This window comes from Scyliorhinus torazame, chromosome 4 (assembly GCF_047496885.1).
Source record: "Scyliorhinus torazame isolate Kashiwa2021f chromosome 4, sScyTor2.1, whole genome shotgun sequence".
Lineage (NCBI taxonomy): Eukaryota > Metazoa > Chordata > Chondrichthyes > Carcharhiniformes > Scyliorhinidae > Scyliorhinus > Scyliorhinus torazame.
In genome coordinates, this window is record NC_092710.1 from 233,440,282 (window position 1) to 233,462,106 (window position 21,825).

Genomic DNA, 21,825 nt, shown 5'->3' on the forward strand with positions numbered 1-21,825 from the left:
GCCATGGCCATCACCGACTGCGCCATGCTTGAACACCTTCACTCCTGCTGAATCTTGGGCCATGTCTTCTTGGAGCCATGGCTGCGAGCTGAGTGGAGTTGACTTTGCAGCACGGTCCCGGCGAATCAGTTACCAAGCCTTCATTTGTGCTGTGAAGTCCCTGGGTCCTCGTTTAGTGGACCAATCAATGTTGAATAGCGTTGAATCGCTGGGCCGAGCGGCAGGAAGCTCGCGGCTGTTCCTGCTCACTTCCACAATTAGAAATCTTTCCGGAGAATCGCGCCCATTAGCTTTGTTATGCATGCTAACGGCTTGATTTTCCTTCTGAGATTGATGCCAAGATCAAATGCAGGTCCTTGTTGACAACAATGACCGGACACAATTTTTGCAGAGTTGGCTCAATATTTAATTAAAGATGGTGGTTGGGCTCCCAACAAAGCAGGGCCAACAAGAGGCCATCTAGCACTTAGAGAACTACAACTTGCAGGTGCAGGTAAGGGAAAGAGAGAGGGTACCTCAACATGGAGGCACCCACGCAGCCCTTTCATATTGTTCAAATTAAAAATTGCCTCAGCTGCCAGACCACCATGATGCTGAATGTTCTGCCCTTTTGAGAATGGCCTGGAGATGTTGACAATCTGGTAGATTGTCCTCTCATTGTGATCATTCTGCCCCCTTGACTCTCAACCCAGCTGCAGAGTGCTTCAGAAGTCCAACCTTATATCTGTATAGAATTAGGAGTGGGGAGCATTGTAGGGTGGCACGGTGGCACAATGGATAGCACTGCTGCTCAAGGACCTGGGGTCGATCCCGTGCCTGGGTCACTGTCCGTGTGGAGTTTGCACATTCTCCCCTTCACACCCACACCCCAAAGATGTGCAGGGTAGGTGGATTGGCCACGCTAAATTGCCCTTTAATTGGAAACATTTTTAAAGAAAGGTGTGGGGAGCATTCTCAACCCCATTACTACTCCAGACGCCCAGGTTGCCTTGATCCACTACAGTTTGCCTACCGCTGCAGCAGGTCCACAGCAGACACCATCTCCATGGCCCTGCACTCAATCCTGGAACACCTGGATAACAAAGACAACTATGTCAGACTCCTATTTATCGACTACAGCTCAGCCTTCAACACCATCATTCCTATGAAACTCATCTCCAAACTCCGTGGCCTTGGCCTCAGCTCCTCCCTCTGCGACTGGATCCTAAACTTTCTAACCCACAGGCCACAATCAGTAAAGATAGGCAACAACACCTCCTCCACGATCATCCTCAACACCGGTGCCCCACAAGGCTGTGTCCTCAGCCCCCTACTATACTCCTTATACACCTATGACTGTGTGGCAAAATTCCCCTCTAACTCGATTTTCAAATTTGCTGATGACACCACCGTAGTGGGTCGGATTTCAAACAATGGCGAGACAGAGTACAGGAATGAGATAGAGAATCTGGTGAACTGGTGCGACGACAATAATCTCTCCCTCTATGTCAGCAAAACGAAGGAGATTATCATCGATGTGGTGTTGGGTGTTCTAACACACAGAAGAGCCAACACAGTTGCATATGGTACAACGCTTGTTTATTTAAACTCACTATTTACAACTTGGTCTTTGCACTCTGCACGTGGGGGGCTCCCTGCTTGTGGTGTTTCAACAGCTCTTTCATGCTTCCTTCTCCCCAGACCTACTGACCTCCAGGTGTCGTGCTCGTGCTTTTTATGTGGTTGGTGTTCTTGTCTGTGATTGGTTGTGGTGTTGTGTACTCTGATTTGCCTGTTAGTGTGTCCATCATGATGTGTGTGTTTGAATATCATGACATCCCCCCTTTTTACAAAGATATGTGCCTACGTGGTAATAAATATGATCGTGACGTGAGTGCATCTAAGAGTGTGTGTGTGTCGTGTGCAGCATGTGTCTATGACGGAACTATGTACATGGGGCGATGTCGAGTGCGTCACATGAATCCAGTTGTACCATAACATAACAGAAATGCGAACGAGAGAAGAAGAAAAAAAATTTTGAACAGTTGTCCAGTCAGACGACATCTGGAACGATAAACAACAACAGGTTATCATGTAAAATTGTCCAACTTATTAAACATATGAACTGTATTATAAGTCCATTCTAATGGGTTTGCGACGAATTCGGGTTGACCGCCTTAAGGGTGGATCAAGAACCACCGGCTGCTGTGCAGGCATGGCCATGGGTGGCGATGGAAAGGGCGTGATGTGCGGCAGCTCCACAAAGTCATCCTCGGAAGCCTGTTGAGGATCTGGCGTGTTGTGTGGCTGTGAACGTGGAAGTCGGCGAAGGGCGCGCCGATTGCGGCGACGCACGGAACCATCCGGCATGCGAACCAGGAACGAGCGGGGAGCCACTTGTCGGAGGACTTCGGCCGGTGCTGACCAGCCACCATACGGTTGATGGACGCGTACTTTGTCTCCGGAGGACAGGGGGGGCAGGTCCGTCGCTCGTGTGTCGTACCGACCTTTCTGGCGATCACGCTGCAGTTGCATGTCCCGAAGAACCGCCTCATGGTCTGTTGTCGGTGCCAGGACGGAAGGTACCGTCGTCCTGAGGGAGCGACCCATTAGTAGCTGCGCTGGCGAGAGGCCCGTGGATAACGGGGCCGATCGATAGGCCAGCAAGGCAAGGTTAAAGTCCGATCCGGCATCAGCCGCCTTGCACAGGAGCCGCTTTGCGATGTGGACACCCTTTTCAGCCTTCCCGTTCGATTGTGGATGCAGAGGGCTGGATGTCACATGAGTGAAACCATATGCTGCGGCAAAGGACGACCATTCACGGCTGGCAAAACAAGGTCCATTGTCTGACATGACAGTCCTTGGAATGCCATGGCGAGCAAACGTTTCCTTGCAGGCCCCAATGACTGCGGACGACGTCAGATCATGGAGAGGCATGACTTCCGGGTAGTTTGAGAAGTAGTCTATAATAACAATGTAATCTCTGCCGAGCGCGTGAAATAGGTCAACACCCACCTTCGCCCAGGGGGACGTCACCATCTCGTGTGGTAGAAGTGTTTCCGGAGGTTGCGCCGGCTGAAACCTCTGACAGGTTGTGCAGTTGAGCACCATGTTGGCTATGTCTTCATTAATACCCGGCCAATATACCGCCGCCCGGGCCCTTCGTCTGCATTTTTCGACACCCAAGTGGCCTTCGTGTAGTTGACGAAGAATCATCTGGCGCACACTGTGTGGAATGACGATCCTATGCGATTTCATAAGGACCCCGTCTATATTGGTGAGATCATCTCGCACATTGTAAAACTGGGGGCACTGCCCTTTTAGCCACCCTTCCGTCATGTGGCGCATCACTCGCTGCAGCAGAGGGTCAGTCGCCGTCTCTGCGCGTATGTGGGCCAGACAAGGATCATCAGCTGGCATATTTGCTGCTGTCAGAGTCACGTGTGCCTCAATTTGACGCACGAACCCCTCCGCATCTGGTGGTGTGCTCACTGCTCGGGAAAGAGTGTCCGCCACTATGAGTTCCTTCCCCGGAGTGTAGATCAGTTCAAAATCGTACCTCCTGAGTTTGAGTAAGATGCGCTGGAGGCGAGGAGTCATGTCGTTCAGGTCTTTGTTAATGATGTTGACCAGGGGGCGGTGGTCAGTTTCGACCGTGAATCGTGGCAGGCCATACACATAGTCGTGGAACTTGTCCAGTCCAGTTAACAAGCCCAGGCATTCTTTTTCGATTTGCGCGTAGCGCTGTTCGGTAGGGGTCATGGCTCGTGAGGCATACGCAACCGGGGCCCATGATGACGTGCTGTCTTTTTGCAGGAGTACCGCTCCAATACCAGATTGGCTGGCGTCTGTTGAGATCTTTGTAGGGCGAGTCGCGTCAAAGAAGGCCAGCACTGGTGCCGTGACCAGTTTGTGCTTGAGCTCCTCCCATTCCTGCTGATGCGACTGGTGCCAGTTGAATTCCGTCGATTTTTTTACGAGATGGCGCATGTTTGTTGTATGAGAAGCCAGGTTGGGAATGAACTTCCCAAGGAAGTTGACCATGCCCAGGAATCTTAAGACAGCCTTCTTGTCAGCCGGTCGTGGCATGGCTGTGATGGCGCTAACCTTGTCTGCATCGGGACGGACCCCGGACCTTGAGATGTGGTCCCCGAGGAATTTCAGCTCCGTCTGGCCGAAAGCACACTTCGCACGGTTGAGACGCAGGCCATTTTGCCGTATGCGGGTGAAGACACGTCGAAGACGATGCATGTGTTCCTGCGGAGTGGTGGACCAAATGATGATATCGTCCACATATACACGTACCCCTTCGATGCCTTCCATCATCTGCTCCATAATGCGGTGGAATACTTCAGATGCCGAAATGATGCCGAATGGCATCCGGTTGTAGCAGAATCTGCCAAAAGGGGTGTTGAATGTGCATAGTCTTCGGCTGGCCGGGTCCAGTTGGATCTGCCAGAATCCTTTGGACGCATCCAATTTAGTGAATATGTTGGCTCGCGCCATCTCGCTGGTGAGGTCTTCTCGTTTCGGGATGGGATAGTGTTCCCGCATGATGTTGTTGTTCAGATCTTTTGGATCTATACATATACGGAGCTCGCCAGAGGGCTTCTTTACACAGACCATGGAGCTGACCCATGGCGTGGGCTCCGTGACCTTGGATAGGACCCCTTGGTCCTGAAGAATCTGCAGTTGTGCCTTGAGGCGGTCTTTGAGAGGCGCAGGAACCCTGCGAGGTGCGTGAACGACAGGGATGGCGTCCGGTCTGAGTCGAATCTTGTACGTGTGTGGCAATGTCCCCATGCCTTCAAAAACCTCCTGGTTGTGAGCGAGGAGGGAATGGAGATTCGCGTGGAACTCAGCATCCGGGAAGTCGGATATCTCATCTGGAGAGAGAGACATGATGCGCTGTACCAGGTGAAGGACCTTACACGCTTGTGCGCCCAGTAACGAGTCCTTTGATGAGCCCACAACTTCGAAGGGGAGTGTGGCCGTGTACCTCTTGTGAGTCACCTGTAGCTGGCAAGATCCTACGGACGGGATAACGTTCCCGTTATAGTCAACCATCTTAAGCCGGGATGGTGTGATGAGTGGTTTGACCTTCATGGCCTGGACTGCAGAGTAAGCAATCAGGTTGGCGGATGCGCCGGTGTCCAGACGGAAGGCGACGCGCGATCGGTTGACCGTCAGGGTGGCACACCACTCATCGTCTGGATTGATGGCATTGACCTTGTTGACATCAATGACGGCAACTCTGAAGTCATCCTGGTCATCTGCATCACTTAACTGGAAGTCTTGATGCGTGGGCTGGACGGTCCTGACTCGTGTGCGAGGTTGTCGAGGATGCGCCGGATCCATGGGTTGAGCCGCACGACAGCGGGCTGCGTAGTGGCCTATCATGGCACATCTGTTGCACTGTTGGTATTTTGCAGGACATTGCCCTTTTAAGTGTAGACCTCCACACTTGCTGCACGTCATGACGTCACGGCGTTCGTTGCGCCACTGCGCATGCGCAGTGCGATCTTGCGGTGGGCGCGCCTGCGCAGTGCGTCCCTCGTTGTGGCCGTTATTCTTGGCGCGCACCTGCGCGGGAGACCGCGAAAAGCGCGGGAAGCGGCCGCTGTCGTCCGGGCCGTGGGGCGGGAAGAAATCGACGGCCTGGATGCGTTCAACGTCGTGGGCGGCCTGGCTTGCCGATTCGACGGCTGGGGACCCCCTCCGTGCCAACTCGGACGCCTGAAATCGGGCAAAACGGCAGGCAGCATTCTCATGGAGGACACAGGCTTCCACAGCAGACGCTAAGGTGAGGCTCTTTATTTTAAGAAGCTGCTGGCGTAGGCCACTGGAGGCAACGCCAAAAACAATCTGGTCCCTGATCATGGACTCTGTGGTGGTGCCGTAACCGCAGGACTGCGCCAGAATCCGGAGGTGCGTCAAAAAGGGTTGAAAAAGCTCCTCCTTACCTTGCAGGCGTTGCTGAAAGATGTATCTTTCGAAAGTTTCGTTTACTTCAGTTTGAAAGTGCTGGTCCATTTTGAGGATGACCGTGTCATATTTGGCCTGGTTTTCGCCTTCCTCGAACACCAGTGAATTAAAGACATCATTTGGGTGGGGGCCTGCGTAGAAGAGGAGCATTGCAATCTTCGAATCATCCGAGACATTCTGTTTTTCGGTGGCACGGATGTACAGGTCAAATCGCTGCCTGTAGAGCTTCCAGTTGGTGCCTAGGTTCCCCGTGACTTGCATCGGCTGCGGTTTGCCGGTGTGGTCCATGTCCAGAATGGCAGGTTGGTAGGCAGGTATCGATCCACTCCTGTACCATGTGGTGTTGGGTGTTCTAACACACAGAAGAGCCAACACAGTTGCATATGGTACAACGCTTGTTTATTTAAACTCACTATTTACAACTTGGTCTTTGCACTCTGCACGTGGGGGGCTCCCTGCTTGTGGTGTTTCAACAGCTCTTTCATGCTTCCTTCTCCCCAGACCTACTGACCTCCAGGTGTCGTGCTCGTGCTTTTTATGTGGTTGGTGTTCTTGTCTGTGATTGGTTGTGGTGTTGTGTACTCTGATTTGCCTGTTAGTGTGTCCATCATGATGTGTGTGTTTGAATATCATGACAATCGACTTTAGGAAGTGTAGTGGAGAACATGCCCCTGTCTACATCAATGGGAACGAAGTAGAAAGGGTCGAGAGCTTCAGGTTTTTAGGTGTACATAGAACATAGAACATAGAAAATACAACACAGAACAGGCCCTTCGGCCCACAATGTTGTGCCGAACCTTTGTCCTAGATTAATCATAGATTATCATTGAATTTACAGTGCAGAAGGAGGCCATTTGGCCCTTTGAGTCTGCACCGGCTCTTGGAAAGAGCACCCTACCCAAACTCAACACCTCCACCCAACACCAAGGGCAATTTGGACATTAAGGGCAATTTATCATTGGCCAATTCACCTAACCCGCACATCTTTGGATTGTGGGAGGAAACCGGAGCACCCGGAGGAAACCCACGCAGACACGGGGAGGACGTGCAGACTCCGCACAGACAGTGACCCAAGCCGGAATCGAACCTGGGACCCTGGAGCTGTGAAGCAATTGTGCTATCCACAATGCTACCGTGCTGCCCTTGAGAACAAATAAATCTACACAGATCACCAACAACTTGTCCTGGTCCTCCCATGCCGACACTATAGTTAAGAAAGCCCACCAACGACTCTACTTTCTCAGAACACTGAGGAAATTTGGCATGTCAGCTAGGACCCTCACCAACTTCTACAGATGCACTATAGAAAGCATTCTTTCTGGTTGTATCACAGCTTGGTATGGAGCCTGCTCTGCCCAAGACCGCAGGAAACTACAAAAGGTCGTGAATGTAGCCCAGTCCATCACGTAAACCAGCCTCCCATCCATTGACTCTATCTATAATTCCTGCTGCCTCAGACTCCTAAATGACCCTCTTATGGCCTGACCTCATTAACACTACACCCTGTATGCTTCATCTGATGCCAGTGCTTTTGTAGTTACATTGTATAAGTTGTGTTGCCCTAGTATGTATTTTCTTTTATTCCCTTTTTTTCTCATGTACTTAATGATCTGTTGAGCTGCTCGCAGAAAAATACATTTCACTATACCTCTGTACACGTGACAATAAACAAATCCAATCCAATCTAATTCAATCCAATCCAAAGGCAGCCAGCATAATTAAGGACCCCACCCACCCCGGACATACTCTCTTCCACCTCCTTCCGTCAGGAAAAAGATACCAAAGTTTGAGGTCACGTACCAACCGACTCAAGAACAGCTTCTTCCCTACTGCCATCAGACTTTTGAATGGACCTACCTCGTATTAAGTTGATCTTTTCTCTACACCTTGCTACAACTGTAACATTATATTCTGCAGTCTCGCCTTCCTTCCCTATGTACGGTATGCATTGTTGGTACAGCATGCAAGAAACAATACTTTTCACTGTATACTAACACATGTGACAATAATAAATCAAATCAAATCAACCGGCATCATGACGATGGGTTTAATATTTGAAAGTGAGGCACTGCAAACACTGCCTCAGTCGTTAACCACACCTTAGCAAGAATCAACATCACCTGGAAAGGCACAACAGACAAGTTTAACAGGAAAAATAATAGCCAACAAAAATTTGAACGTTGTGCTTCCTCATTCAATAAAACAAGAGTCAACAGAAGATTACAGTACATTGAAGCAGAGAATGTATAAATACACAGAACACAAAACAGTTAAAATATGCTTGAACAGGAGCCCACCTTCCATCCGTGTACTGAACAGACTGGTAGATTTCCCAGTGCAATCGACTGTGGGCCCCACATCTTGCCGGGCAGATGTTCCATCACTGTGAGGGCTACCAAATTACCAATATCTAGTCATTGTGCGACCATGGCCAGAAGATTGTCTCAGAGAATTCCTGTTTTCCTGGCAGCAGCCTGGACAACTTCATCCAGCGCCAATGAGGCATAGCCACCATCTTTACACCACCATCGTGAATCAGGCTGGGTGACATGGGATACCTGCTATACACCTGGCTACGGACTCCACTCTACCACCCAATCACGCTGGGACTACACACTATAATAAGAGCTAATCCGCAACAAAAAACATTGTGGAGCAAACCACCAGTGCAGTTTGGCCTGCTCGGGGTCACCTTTCAGATCAAGGACAGCTTTCTACATTTATGGTTCTCCTGCATCTGTTAATACCTTGCTTTGCTCCGGGTGAAACTATTCGGAGCATTCGGAGGCCACCTCAGTGCAGGATAAGGAGGAGGAACAACAGGATGAGCAACGGGAGCGGTACAAAAAAAATGAATGAACAAGAGGGGCAGAAAGATGATGAAGGAAGAGGCTCCCAGGACCCCTTCACTCAGGACAGGTTGTCCGCGAATGGAGGCCGAAATTCTGCTTCCTCTAATGTTATAAAGCATCACAGTTGCTCCACAACTCCTTACATTTCAGTCCATTAACTTTATCTCATCTCAGTGTCCTCTTGGCTTAATCCCATATCAAGCTTATTCAACTTCCAATGACACATATAAAACTGAAATATTTATCCAAGTATAGTCCTTCAGTCTGTTTTGAAGGCCTGTCCTGGATGTCCTTTGCTGTCTTTCCTCGTGGCTGGTGGAAGGCTGGTGACATTCTCTGGAGAAGACAGCAGGTGGCCTTTTAGGATGATCTCGAGCAGCTCTGGGCCTTGTGGGCATCACTTCAGACCACACCACTTTGGACCACACCACTTCAGCAATCTGGTACGCCTGTCTGAAGGATAACAGTCGGAACATGAATGCTGTCCCCCAAGCGAGGGCTGCAGGTTCATGTCAATCCGAGTAAGATGTATTGGAGGACAGATTGCTGGGCTGCTGTGAGAGTTTGCAAGCCCCTTTAATCACTGAGATCCTCAGTCGTGATGTCAGCAGACTAAACCTACATGGCACCAATCATGGATCTTATGACCCCTGTGACCAAGTGCTGTCAATGCTGGAAATTATGGATTTCATGCTCTGCGCGACGCCCTGTGCTGTCTGGCAGACTTGCCAATTCACGAAGCATCTCAGTGTGCATGGCCACCCGTGTGCTCCTGTGTGCCAAGGGAACCGGGGAATGTGCAAAGAGACCCAGGTCTCTTATTGGAGTTCAGAAGAATGAGGGGGGAATCTCACAGAAACGTATGAATTCTTTTTCTTTTAATAAACATATTTTTGAGGTATTTCTTTGGCATTGTAACAGCAATGTACATAACAAGGAAAATATAAACATAGTGCAAATTCCACCTCCCTCTCCCACAGGTACTACCATTGCTTACCCCCCTAACCTACGCTAACCTACCCCCCTCACCACCCCCCCTCCCCTCTTCTGCTGACGATTAATTCTCTGCAAGGAAGTCGACGAATGGTTGCCACCTCCGGGCGAATCCCAACAGAGACCCTCTCATGGCGAACTTAATTTTCTCCAGGCAGAGGAAGCCAGTCATGTCCGAAAGCCAGGTCTCCGATTTTGGGGGCTTTGAGTCTCTCCATGCTAGTAATATGCGCCTCCAGGCTACCAGGGAAGCAAAGGCCAGAACGTCCGCCTCCTTCTCCTCCTGGATTCCCGGATCCTGCGACACCCCAAATATCGGCACCTCTGGACTCATTGCCACCTTCGTGTTCAATACCGTGGACATGGCGTCGGCAAACCCCTGCCAAAACCCCTCAGTCTTGGACATGCCCAAAACATATGGACATGGTTCGCTGGTCCCCCCCCCCGCCCCCCCGCACACTTCGCACACCTATCCTCTACGCCAAAGAATCTGCTCATCCGGGCCACTGTCATGTGAGTCTGGTGAACGACCTTAAATTGGATTAGGCTGAGCCTGGCACATGTCACGGTCGCGTTGACCCTTCCTAAAACGTCCACCCAGAGACCCTCCTCTATCTCTCCCCCCAGCTCCTCCTCCCACTTTTGCTTCAGCTTCTCGGTCTGCGTTTCCTCTGATCCCATAAGCCCTTTTGTATATGTCCGAGACGCTCCCCTCCCCTATCCATCCTCTAGAGACCACCCTATCTTGAATCCCCCTTAACGGCAGGAGTGGGAAGGTTGGTACCTGCTGCCGCAGAAAGTCCCTTACCTGTAAATATCGGAATTCATTTCCCCCCGCCAATACAAACTTCTCCTCCAGCGCCCTCATACTCGGGAAGCTTCCTTCTATGAACAAGTCCCGCATCCTCGCAATCCCCGCTCTCCGCCAAATTCGGAAACCCCTGTCCATCCTCCCCGGGGCAAACAGATGGTTATCGCAGATTGGGGATCACACCGACGCCCCTTCTGCAACCACATGTCTCCTCCACTGCCCCCAGACTCTCAGGGCCGCCACCACCACTGGACTGGTGGAGTACAATGACAGCTGAAAGGCAGAGGCGCCGTTACCAACGCCCCCTTACAAGAAGCTGCCTCCATGCGCACCCACGCCGGCTCACCCCCCACCAGCCACCTCCTCACCATGGCTATGTTAGCCGCCCAGTAGTAGTTGCTGAAATTCGGCAGGGCCAGCCCTTCATCCCCCCATCTCCGCTCGAGCATTGCCCTCTTCACACGCGGGCATTTGTCCCCCCATACAAACCCCACGATAATCTTATTGATCCGCTTAAAAAAGGACCGCGGGATGAAGATGGGGAGGCATTGGAAGACGAATAGGAATCTCGGGGGGACCGTCATTTTTACCGACTGCACTCTACCCGCCAGAGACAACGGGAGCGCATCCCATCTCCTGAAATCCTCCTTCATCTGACCCACCAACCGGGCCAAGTTCAATTTATGTAGCCTGTCCCAATCCCTCGCCACTTGGATACCCAGGTACCTGAAACTGTCCCCTACCACTCTGAACGGCAGTTCCCCCAGTCGCCTCTCCTGACCCCTCGCTTGGACCACAAACATCTCGCTCTTCCACATATTGAGCTTATACCCCGAAAACCGGCTGAATTCCCCTAAAATTCCCATAATTTCTTCCATCCCCTCCATTGGGTCTGAGACATACATCAGTAAGTCATCCGCATACAGTGAGACTCTGTGCTCAACTACCCCGCCCCCCCTGGACCAGCCCCTTCCAGCCCCTTGAGGCCCTCAGAGCAATTGCCAGCGCAAACAGCAGTGGGGAGAGGGGGCATCCCTGTCTCGTCCCCTGGTGCAGCCTGAAATAGTCCGAAGTCGTCCTGTTTTGTCCGACACTAGCAACCGGAGCCCGGTACAGCAACCTAACCCAGTCAACAAAGCCCCTTCCAAACCCGAACCGCTCCAACACCTCCCATAAGTAATCCCACTCAACTCTGTCAAAGGCTTTTTCCGCGTCCATCGCGACCACCATCTCAACTTCCCTATCTTCCGGGGGCATCATGATCGCGTTTAGCAGCCTTCTTACATTAGCCACCAGCTACCTGCCCTTAACGAACCCCGTCTGATCCTCCAAAATAACGCCCGGTACACAGTCCTCAATCCTGGAGGACATAACTTTGGCCAGAAGTTTGGCATCTACGTTCAGCAAGGAAATCGGCTTGTAAGCTCCACACAGCTCCGCGTCCTTGTCCCTTTTCAGAATGAGCAAGATCATGGCCTGGGACATCGTCTGGGGCAGAGCCCCTCTTTCCTTGGCCTCGTTAAAGACCTTCATCAGCACCGGCCCCAATATTCCAGAGAACTTTTTATAGAACTCGGCTGGGTACCCATCCGGTCTCTGGGCCTTGCCCGACTGCATGACCTTCAGTCCCTCCACTATCTCCTCCAGCCCAATCGGGGCCCCCAGCCCTTCTACCAGCTCCCCGTCCACCTTCGGGAAAGTCAGCCTGTCCAAAAAGTGCCTCATCCCCTCCAGCCCCGCAGGGGGTTGGGACCTGTACAACCTGCTATAAAAGTCCTGAAAGGTCTTGCTCACCCCCGCCGAGTCCCCAACTAGCTTCCCCTCCCCGTCAATAACTGTCCCTATTTCTCTAGCTGCCTCCCTCTTTCTGAGCTGCTGTGCAAGCATCCTGCTGGCCTTCTCCACGTGCTCATAAATCGCCCACTTCACCTTTCTGAGCTGTTCCACTGCCCTCCCTGTGGTTAACAAACCAAATTCCGCCTGTAGCCTCCGGCATTCCCTTAAAAGCCCTGCCTCTGGAGCTTCCGCACACCTATCAACTCGTAGAATCTCTTTTACCAGTCGGTCCGTTTTTGCCCTATCCATCCTGTCCCTGTGAGCCCGGATCAAGATCAGCTCTCCCCTCACCACTGCCTTCAGCGCTTCCCAGACCACCGCTGCTGAGACCGCCCCAGTATCATTTACCTGCAGGTAGTTCAGCATGCACTTCCTCAGCCTCTCGCACACCGCTTAGTCCGCCAATAACCCTACATCCAACCTCCATTGCAGGCGCTGCTTACTATCCATATTAACCTGCAGGTCCACACAGTGCGGAGCATGGTCCGAGATCGTAATTGGCATGATATGCACTCATGCACATAATGAGATACAGACAGGCAGTGACAGACACCCAGTACAGCCAGTCAACACACAGGACAGAACAAAACCAATCACCAGGCAGAACACTAGAGGGGGGTTTCCCACCATAAAACACATGAGGCATCAGCACTCTGCCTCTTTCCACTGGTGACAACTGTAGTGACAGTCAGGATGTATATATCAGTTAGCACCTTCTACGTGTGGCTCAGAGCTAGTCTGGTCTAGTTAGTTATAGTTAGCACATTTAGATTAGTAGAGTGTCAACCCACAGTTTGTGACTACTCCAGAAATTCAATAAAACGTATTGAACTAACGTCTAAGTTTGGTGTCTACTTTACAGTACAACTGCATCCAGTTGCAGTCCCTGTTGCCCCAGGGTGAATAACACGACATGGTACCAGTAGTCTACTTTATCTAAATGGTTTACCTCAAGTGATTCAGTGACGACAAACGAGTGCCTTCCAGCGGCATGGAGAAGATCCAGGCCCCTCCACAGCTACGGATCTCCGGCAATCTCAGCGCCAACTAGCGGGTCTTCAAGCAGAGGCCTCTCTACATTGAGGCACCGGGCTTCGAGGATGCGTCCGATGCCAGAAAAATCGTGCTGCTCCTATCAACTGCGGGGGACCAAGCCATCCAAATTTTCAACTCGCTCACTTTTGCCGATGGCGAGGTCAAGATCAAATTCAAGACCGTTTTAGCTAAATTCGGCAGTCACTGTGAAGTCGAAACGAACGAGAGCTTTGAGTGCTATGTCTTCCAGCAACGCCTTCAGGGTAAGGATGAACCTTTCCAATCCTTTATAACTCATTTCTGTATATTAGCGCAGTCCTGCAACTATGGTGACACCGCTGATTCCATCATCAGGGATCAGATTATGTTTGGGGTCCACTCCGACTTTTTGTGGGAGCAGCTCCTCAAAATTAAAAACATGACCCTGCCAGTCGCAATCGAGACGTCTAAAGTGCATGAACAGGCGAGAAATCGGTACTCCCGTTTCAAATCATCAGAACAGGAACGACTTCCCTCCCACGAGGCAGAGAGTGTACAGGCCATCGCCTGGATGCGGCGCCTCAGTAGCGATGAAGGCGGCCATTTTGCGCGCTTTTCCCAGGGTCCCACGCATGCGCACCACGGTCGGGAGAATGAAGCGGCCGAAGACCAAACTGCTCAAGTGCGAACATCGGCTGACCCCACTGCGCATGTGCGACGACATACGGAGCGTAACGACATAAACGTCATGATGTGCCCGAACTGCAGCACCGCCCACTTAAAGCGGCAATGCCCTGCAAAAGGCAGGCGATGTTTAAATTGTGGGTAGCCTGGACATTATGCAGCCTTGTGCAGGTCTGCACCACCGGTCAAGGGCCAGCGATCCCATTTCCAATGCAAATGCGTTCGATGTGTACAGCAAGGTCTACTGGATTCTGATCCTGGTAGCACTACGGATCCAGAGGATGACTGCCTGGAGTCCCCATATCGTGTGAGCATCATCACTACATGTGAATATGCCTCCTCAAATTCAGCAAGACGCCTATCTATCCTCAATGTGGATTCTGCAGACGAATGGCGTGCTGTCATACACATTAACCAATGAAGCATCCAGTTCAAGCTGGACACTGGTGCTTCAGCAAATCTCATCTCTCAAGCTGATTTTGACCGCATTAAGAAGCAACCCAAAATTCTTCCGCCAGCCTGCCAGCTCCTTGGTTTTAATGGCAATGCCATAACTGCATTAGGATCTTGTCATCTGTTTGTCTCCAACAAGACCATCAATGCCACACCGCGATTCGAAATCGTCAAGCCTGATAAGGTGTCTCTGCTGGGTGCCCATGCATGCAAGCTACTCAACCTCGTACAGTGAGTCCAGGCCATGTCCTCTGCCAATGTGGATCTTCAGGCTGACATTGATGACATCCTTGCTCCCCGGGTGGCCGCGCTCCGGTTCGGCATTGAGAGCGAGGGGAAGTCCGCACGGTGGCTCCGCCGCTCACACAGCCCGGGCAGACAGAGAGCGGGGTCGGGGCCGCCGCGCTGTTCCTATGGAGGCCGAGGTGCAGGATACTAACCACTGACAAGTAAGAGTCCAACAAGACTGTCTTCACACGTCTTCAGAAAACCTGTCCAAACTGGTCAGTTGTGCTCACAGTCATGGAACCATATGCAGCCTCATTCCAAATCTGAAGCACTTGTTGACTGAAGGGGCCCATGGAAACCTCACCGCAATGTGGGGTTGTGGCGTCGGCCACGCTTACCACTGGCCGCTGGCTGTTACTTGCAGGGCAGGTTCCCAGGACAGAGTGTGCTTTCAGGACAGCAGGAGCTTTAATTCTGATAGCCCCAGCGTCATCGCAATGTCATCAGAGATGCAGCAACGCCCAGCAGAGAAATATCTTAACAGGTCCTCAAAAGAAAAGGCCGAGTGTTCCAGGAATAGGGATTCCTGTGACTTTTCCTACAGTGAACATTCTGAGGTTGATGAGATTGTGGAGCAGTATGATGATGAAGGCGATTTGTTTCATATGGCGTGCGAGTCTTCGGTGACCGATGAAGATAGTGATTATGATTCTCGGCTACAAAATAACTCGCTGAAACGGCGGGAAGCAGGTCCATCGCTTTTGCCAGATACGCCAAGCCACCTTGCTAACGAGAACAGCAATGAGGTTATCGTTAAGAAGATCAAGCAAGAGGGTCCTGAAGACTATTACATTGTGACAAACACAGAAATCACTGTGGACAACGATGGCCCATCTGGTGCATTGAGGTCCGGCTCAAAGCCTGGCCCTGCTTCCTATTTGGGACCGAGCAAATCTTCAGCCCTCCTTCCTGCCAGCCACAGGCCGGAGAAGACTGACTCGCCGGGTGTCTCTGTCGTTCCATCAGCTTCCTCTCGGACAGCGGGCACAAAATCTGGGCGCAGTTGCGCAGCTTCACAGAAGAAATCGAACGGAGGCCAAGGGGCTGGGCAGAAATTAGTCCTTCAGATGCCGGTCAGCACGTCGGGAGGAAACCAGCAGATCATTATCCCCCTGTCAGTCCTCCAGTTTCCTGACCAAGAGGAACAGAACGCTTCTGAAGACACGGGGGCACAGACGGTAAAGACCGGGGCTTCCAGCGAGGTCTCCTTGTCCCCATTCTTCAGTGCCGAACATGAAGTCAGCTCCAGTCAGCAGCAGTCGAGTGTGTCCCAATCTCTGGCTAAAGATGCCAGTGCACAATCATCAGCAACCGCCTTTTCTGGAAAACTCAACAGGTTTCCAACGTTTGATGGCGAACTCAAGGAGCTCTGCACAAGTGCTGTCAGTGCAAACACCACAAAGGCGACGCTGTATTCACTGAACGAGTGGCGATACTGGTGTGTGACCAGAGAGCTAAAGCAATACATGGACATCACAAAGATTCCACCTGCAAAGCTCAACAAGCTGCTGGAGGACTTCTATGTGACCGTGAGGAAGACCGACGGCTCTGACTTCCTGGCCACCTCCCTCCACGCTATCCGGCGCGGCCTGGACCGCGTGCTGAAGAACGGCAACGTGGGCTTCTCGATCGGGGACGCCACCTTCAAGTCCTCCACCCAGAAGCTGAAGGACAAGCTGAGGCAGCTGAATAAGGCGGGCATGTCCGGCTCACGGTCCCGCAACATCATCTACTTCTCCTGCCAGGACGAGGAGGAGATGTGGCAGGCCGGCTACCTGGGCGACGCCAACCCCGTGGCTTTGCTGAGCGTGGTGGTGAAGTTCAACAGCCAGTACTTCAACATGAGAACCTTGCAGCAGCACGTGGACCTCATGTACGGGAACATCGAGCTGCTGAAGGATGCCGAGAACCGGCCCTTCTTCGCCAGGACTGACATGGTCAAACGGGAGAGCAAGATGTGCAGCAACAAGCTGTGCTTTGGGCAGATCTACCTTGAGCACTCGGAGGGCCTCAAGCGGTGCCCATACTGCCTGCTGTATAAATACATGTACACCCACCGGCCTCCCAGCCAGCGGGACCCCAAGTCGTCCTTTAATCTCATGGCCAGGAAAGATTTCTCTCAGCTGGACAGCGTGTGGTTTGAGGAGCAACGAATGGGCCTTCGCTCACTCAGAGCCGTGATCCCCAAACTAGCAAAGAAGGTCAGGCTGGAGCAAAGTGAGAGCTTCACCTTTGTGTCCTTCACACAGGCCTCTCTTCTTAAACCAGGAAAATTCCTTTCTACCAACAGCTGAAGAAAGTCTGCTTCCTTTTAGACCAAAAGATTGTTTCATATGTACAGCTTCCAGCAAAGCAGGGGTGGGGGGTGCGGGGAAATAGTTATATGGATAGCAGAAAACCCAATGTGATGTTAGTCGGAAAGGGGCAATAATCGTCCATAATCCTTTTGTTACAGTATTTTAATTATGCGTTCAAAAGAAACTTGTCTTTTAACCTGTTTTTGAAACGAAATCAAATCAAACTGTAAATTCCCATTACTGCGGGAATTTCCTGGGGAGCAGTAGTGCAGAAAGTGTGGTTTTAATCAACCTGAAATTTAACCTAGTTTTCATACTTTTATTTTTATGACAAAGCAAACCGCAAGTTTGTGCTAGTTAACTGTCGACCGGCGTAGTGGGCCCCTGACTGTTAAAGGTCTCGTAGCTGAAAGTTGACTGAACGGTTAGGTGGATTGGCCATGATAAATTGCCCTTCGTGTCCAAAATTGCCCTGAGTGTTGGGTGGGGTTACTGGGTTATGGGGATAGGGTGGAGGTGATGACCTTGGGTAGGGTGCTCTTTCCAAGAGCCAGTGCAGACTCGATGGGCCGAATGGCCTCCTTCTGCGCTGTAAATTCTATGATAATCTATGATAATATCCGGATGTGTTTAGTGGAATGGGCACTCTGCCATACTGCTACAATATCCTACTCAGGCCTGATGCCACGCCTGTAATCCATGCACCACGCAGGGTGCCGGCTCCTCTGAAGGAACGTTTAAAGGCACAGCTGCAGGAGCTCCAAGACCAGGGCATCATCTCCAAAGTAACGGAACCGACTGACTGGGTCAGCTCGATGGTCTGTGTGAAGAAGCCCTCAGGAAAGTTGCGGATATGCACAGATCCCAAAGATCTGGTGCCTGGAACTCGCTACCGGAGGAGGTGGTGGAAGCAGGGACGATAGTGACATTTAAGGGGCACCTTGACAAATACATGAATAGGATGGGAATAGAGGGATACGGACCCAGGAAGTGTAGAAGATTGTAGTTTTGTCGGGCAGCATGGTAGGCACGGGCTTGGAGGGCCGAAGGGCCTGTTCCTGTGCTGTACATTTCTTTGTTCTTTGTTCTTTGTTGATCTTAAACAGAACATAATGTGGGAACACTACCCGATCCCGAAGCGGGAGGAGCTAACCAGTGAGATGGCACACGCCAAATTCTTCACGAAGCTAGATGCATTGCGTGGTTTCTGGCAGATACAACTGGACGAGTCCAGCAGGAAGCTCTGCACGTTCAATACACCTTTCGGAAGGTACTGTTATAATCGTATGCCGTTTGGCATTGTTTCAGCCTCAGAAATCTTCCACAGGATCATGGAGCAGATGATGGAGGGCATTGAGGGTGTGCGTGTCTACATAGATGATGTAATCATCTGGTCCACGACCCCCGAGTAACACATATCTCGTCTCAAACAAGTCTTTCGACTTATCCATGCAAATGGCCTCAAGTTAAACAAGGCCAAGTGTTCCTTTGGCATGTCATCCATCAAGTTCTTGGGCGACCAGATATCCCAGCAGGGTGTGCAACCAGATTCGGACAAAGTCAAGGCCATTAACACCATGAAGACCGCGGAAGACAAAAAGGCGGTACTACGCTTCCTTGGTATGGTAAACTTCTTGGGAAAGTTCATTCCTAACCTGGCATCACACACCACGGCTCTCAGGCATCTGGTGAAGAAGTCCGCTGCATTCCAGTGGCTACCCACATATCAAGCAGAGTGGCTCGAGCTCAAAGCAAAGCTCACCACTGCTCCGGTACTAGCGTTTTTTGACCCGGACAGGGAGACAAAAATATCCACGGACACAAGCCAGGTGCTCCTCCAGAGGGATAACTCCTTGTCCTGGGCTCCAGTGGGTTATGCGTCAAGGGCCATGACTCCTACTGAACAGAGGTACGCCCAGATAGAAAAAGAGTGCCTGGGCCTCCTAACCGGCATTGTAAGGTTCCATGACTACATCTACGATCTACCAACCTTCACAGTGGAGACTGACCACAGGCCCTTGGCCCATATCATTCATAAGTACCTGAATGACATGACGCCCAGGCTTCAGGGCATTCTCCTTTGACTCCGCAGGTATGATTTTGAGCTAGTGCACACACCAGGCAAGGAGCTGATAATTGCGGATACCCTGTCACACTCCATCACCTCGCCTTGTGAACAGGTTGACTTCATCCGCCAGATTGAGGCACAGGTGCAGCTGTGTGCCAGCAACTTACCAGCCTCAGGTGAAAGAGTGATCAACATTCGAGAAGAGACTGCCAAGGACCCTCTTCTGCAATGTGTAATGCACCACCTCGCAAATGGTTGGCAAAAAGGACAATGCCCTCAGTTCTTTAATGTCAAGGATGACCTGACAGTCGTCGAGGGGATCCTCCTCAAGCTAGATCGTATCGTTATTCCTCACAGTCTGTAGAGATTAGTGCTCAAACAAATCCACGAGGGTCACCTCGGTGTCGAAAAGTGTAGGCGCAAGGCCCAGCAGGCTGTCTATTGGCCTGGAATCAACCAGGACATATCCAACATGATCCTCAATTGTGCGACCTGCCAGCGTTTCCAGCCTGCTCAGGCGAAAGAAACACTCCAGCAACACGAGATTGTGACCTCTCCGTGGTCCAAGGTGGGAATCGACCTTTTTCACGCCAATGGGCGTGACTATGTGTTCATCATAGATTACTTCTCAAATTACCCAGAAGTTGTGAAGCTGTCAGACCTCACATGAAGGACAGTCATCAAGGCCTGCAAGGAGACATTTGCCAGGCATGGTATTCCACTCACTGTCATGAGTGACAATGGTCCCTGCTTCCACAGCCAAGAGTGGTCCAATTTCGCCAAGTCGTACCAATTCAAACACATTACCTCAAGCCCACACTACCCGCAGTCCAACGGGCAGGTCGAGAAAGGGGTCCATATAGTGAAGCAACTGCTCTGCAAGTCTGCGGACTCTGCTCCTGTCTTCAACCTTGCACTGTTGGCGTACAGGGCAACCCCTCTGTCCACCGGCATGTCTCCGGCACAACTCCTCATGAATAAAGACCTGCGAACGACTGTTCCGGCCATTCACTTACCAGACCTGGATCACCTCCCAGTGCTGCAAAAGGTGCAGCAACTCAGCAATCGGCAAAAGCTGACGTACGATGCTCATGCTGCCGATTTGCCTGTGCTCTCTCCGGAAGTTGCTGTTCGGATCAAGCTACCTGATGGAGGCTGGTCAGCTCCAGCTGTTGTTGTTCGACAGGCTGCTCCCAGGTCGTTTGTGGTTCGTATGGCTGATGGCTCCATTGTCAGGCGTAACAGAAGGGCACTGCGCAAAGTTGCCTGCCCACCACCAAATCTCACCTTTCCAGATGTTATTGTGCCTCCTCCGGACACCTCGCACCACGAGGCCACCAATATGGCGGCAATCCCGCCTGTCAAGGCGCCGTCGTCCCCACCTCCACCTCTCAGGCGATCGACAAGGATCAGACGCAAGCCCCAAAGATTGGACTTATAGACATTTATCTTGTAAATATTGTTCTGTATCTACACGTTAGACACCTTTCATGTACATATTCATTCACTTGCCATTTCATGTAAATAGTTATACATGTAAATACAGTCGCATATGCTCTAAGCAGCCGACAAATTTTTTTTTTTTAAATGGAGGATGTCATGATATGCACTCATGCACATAATGAGATACAGACAGGCAGTGACAGACACCCAGTACAGCCAATCAACACACAGGACAGAACACAACCAATCACCAGGCAGAACACTCGAGGGGGGTTTCCCACTATAAAACACACGAGGCATCAACACGCTGCCTCTTTCCACTGGTGACAACTGTAGTGACAGTCAGAGTGTATATATCAGTCAGCAACTTCTACACGTGGCTCAGACCTAGTCTGTTCTAGTTAGTTATAGTTAGCACACATAGATTAGGAGAGTGTCAACCCACAGCAAGCTGTGTGCACTGCTCCAGAAGTTCAATAAAACGTATTGAACTAACATCTAAGTTTGGTGTCTACTTTACAGTACAACCGGATCCAGTTGCAGTCCCTGTTATCCCAGGGTGAATAAGACAACAGTAATCGCTGATTACCCCGTGTCCACCACCCCCGCCAATAGATTCCTACCCACAACAAAGAAATCTATCCGGGAATACACCTTGTGTACGTGGGAGAAAAGAAAATTCCTTGGCCCTCGGCTGCCTAAATCTCCATGGATCCCCCCCCCGCTCCTCCACCCCCCCCCCCCCCCCCCCCCCACCCCATCTGCTCCATGAACCCTTTCAGCTCCTTTGCCATTGCTGGCACCTTGCCCGTTCTCGAGCATTTCCGGTCCAGGCCTGGATCAATAACCGTATTAAAATCCCCTCCCATAATCATCCTGTGCGAATCCAGGTCCGGAATCTTCCCTAGCATCCTCTTTATAAATTCCCATCATCCCAATTTGGTACACATGCATTGACCAGCACTACCTTCATCCCCTGCAGCTTGCCACTAACCATGATATATCGACCACCCACATCCGAGACTATCCTCCCCACCTCAAATGCCACCCGCTTGTTAATCAGAATCGCAACCCCTCTTGTCTTTGAATCCAGCCCCGAGTGGAAGACCTGACTAATCCAGC

The 21,825-nt window shown here is 51.3% G+C and overlaps 1 pseudogene; it reads left to right on the forward strand.

Annotated features, from left to right (window-relative positions):
* LOC140411481 (uncharacterized protein KIAA1958 pseudogene) overlaps window positions 1-17,231 on the forward strand; it is a 37,575-nt pseudogene extending 20,344 nt beyond the window's left edge.
* Window positions 17,232-21,825: the final 4,594 nt, after the last annotated feature.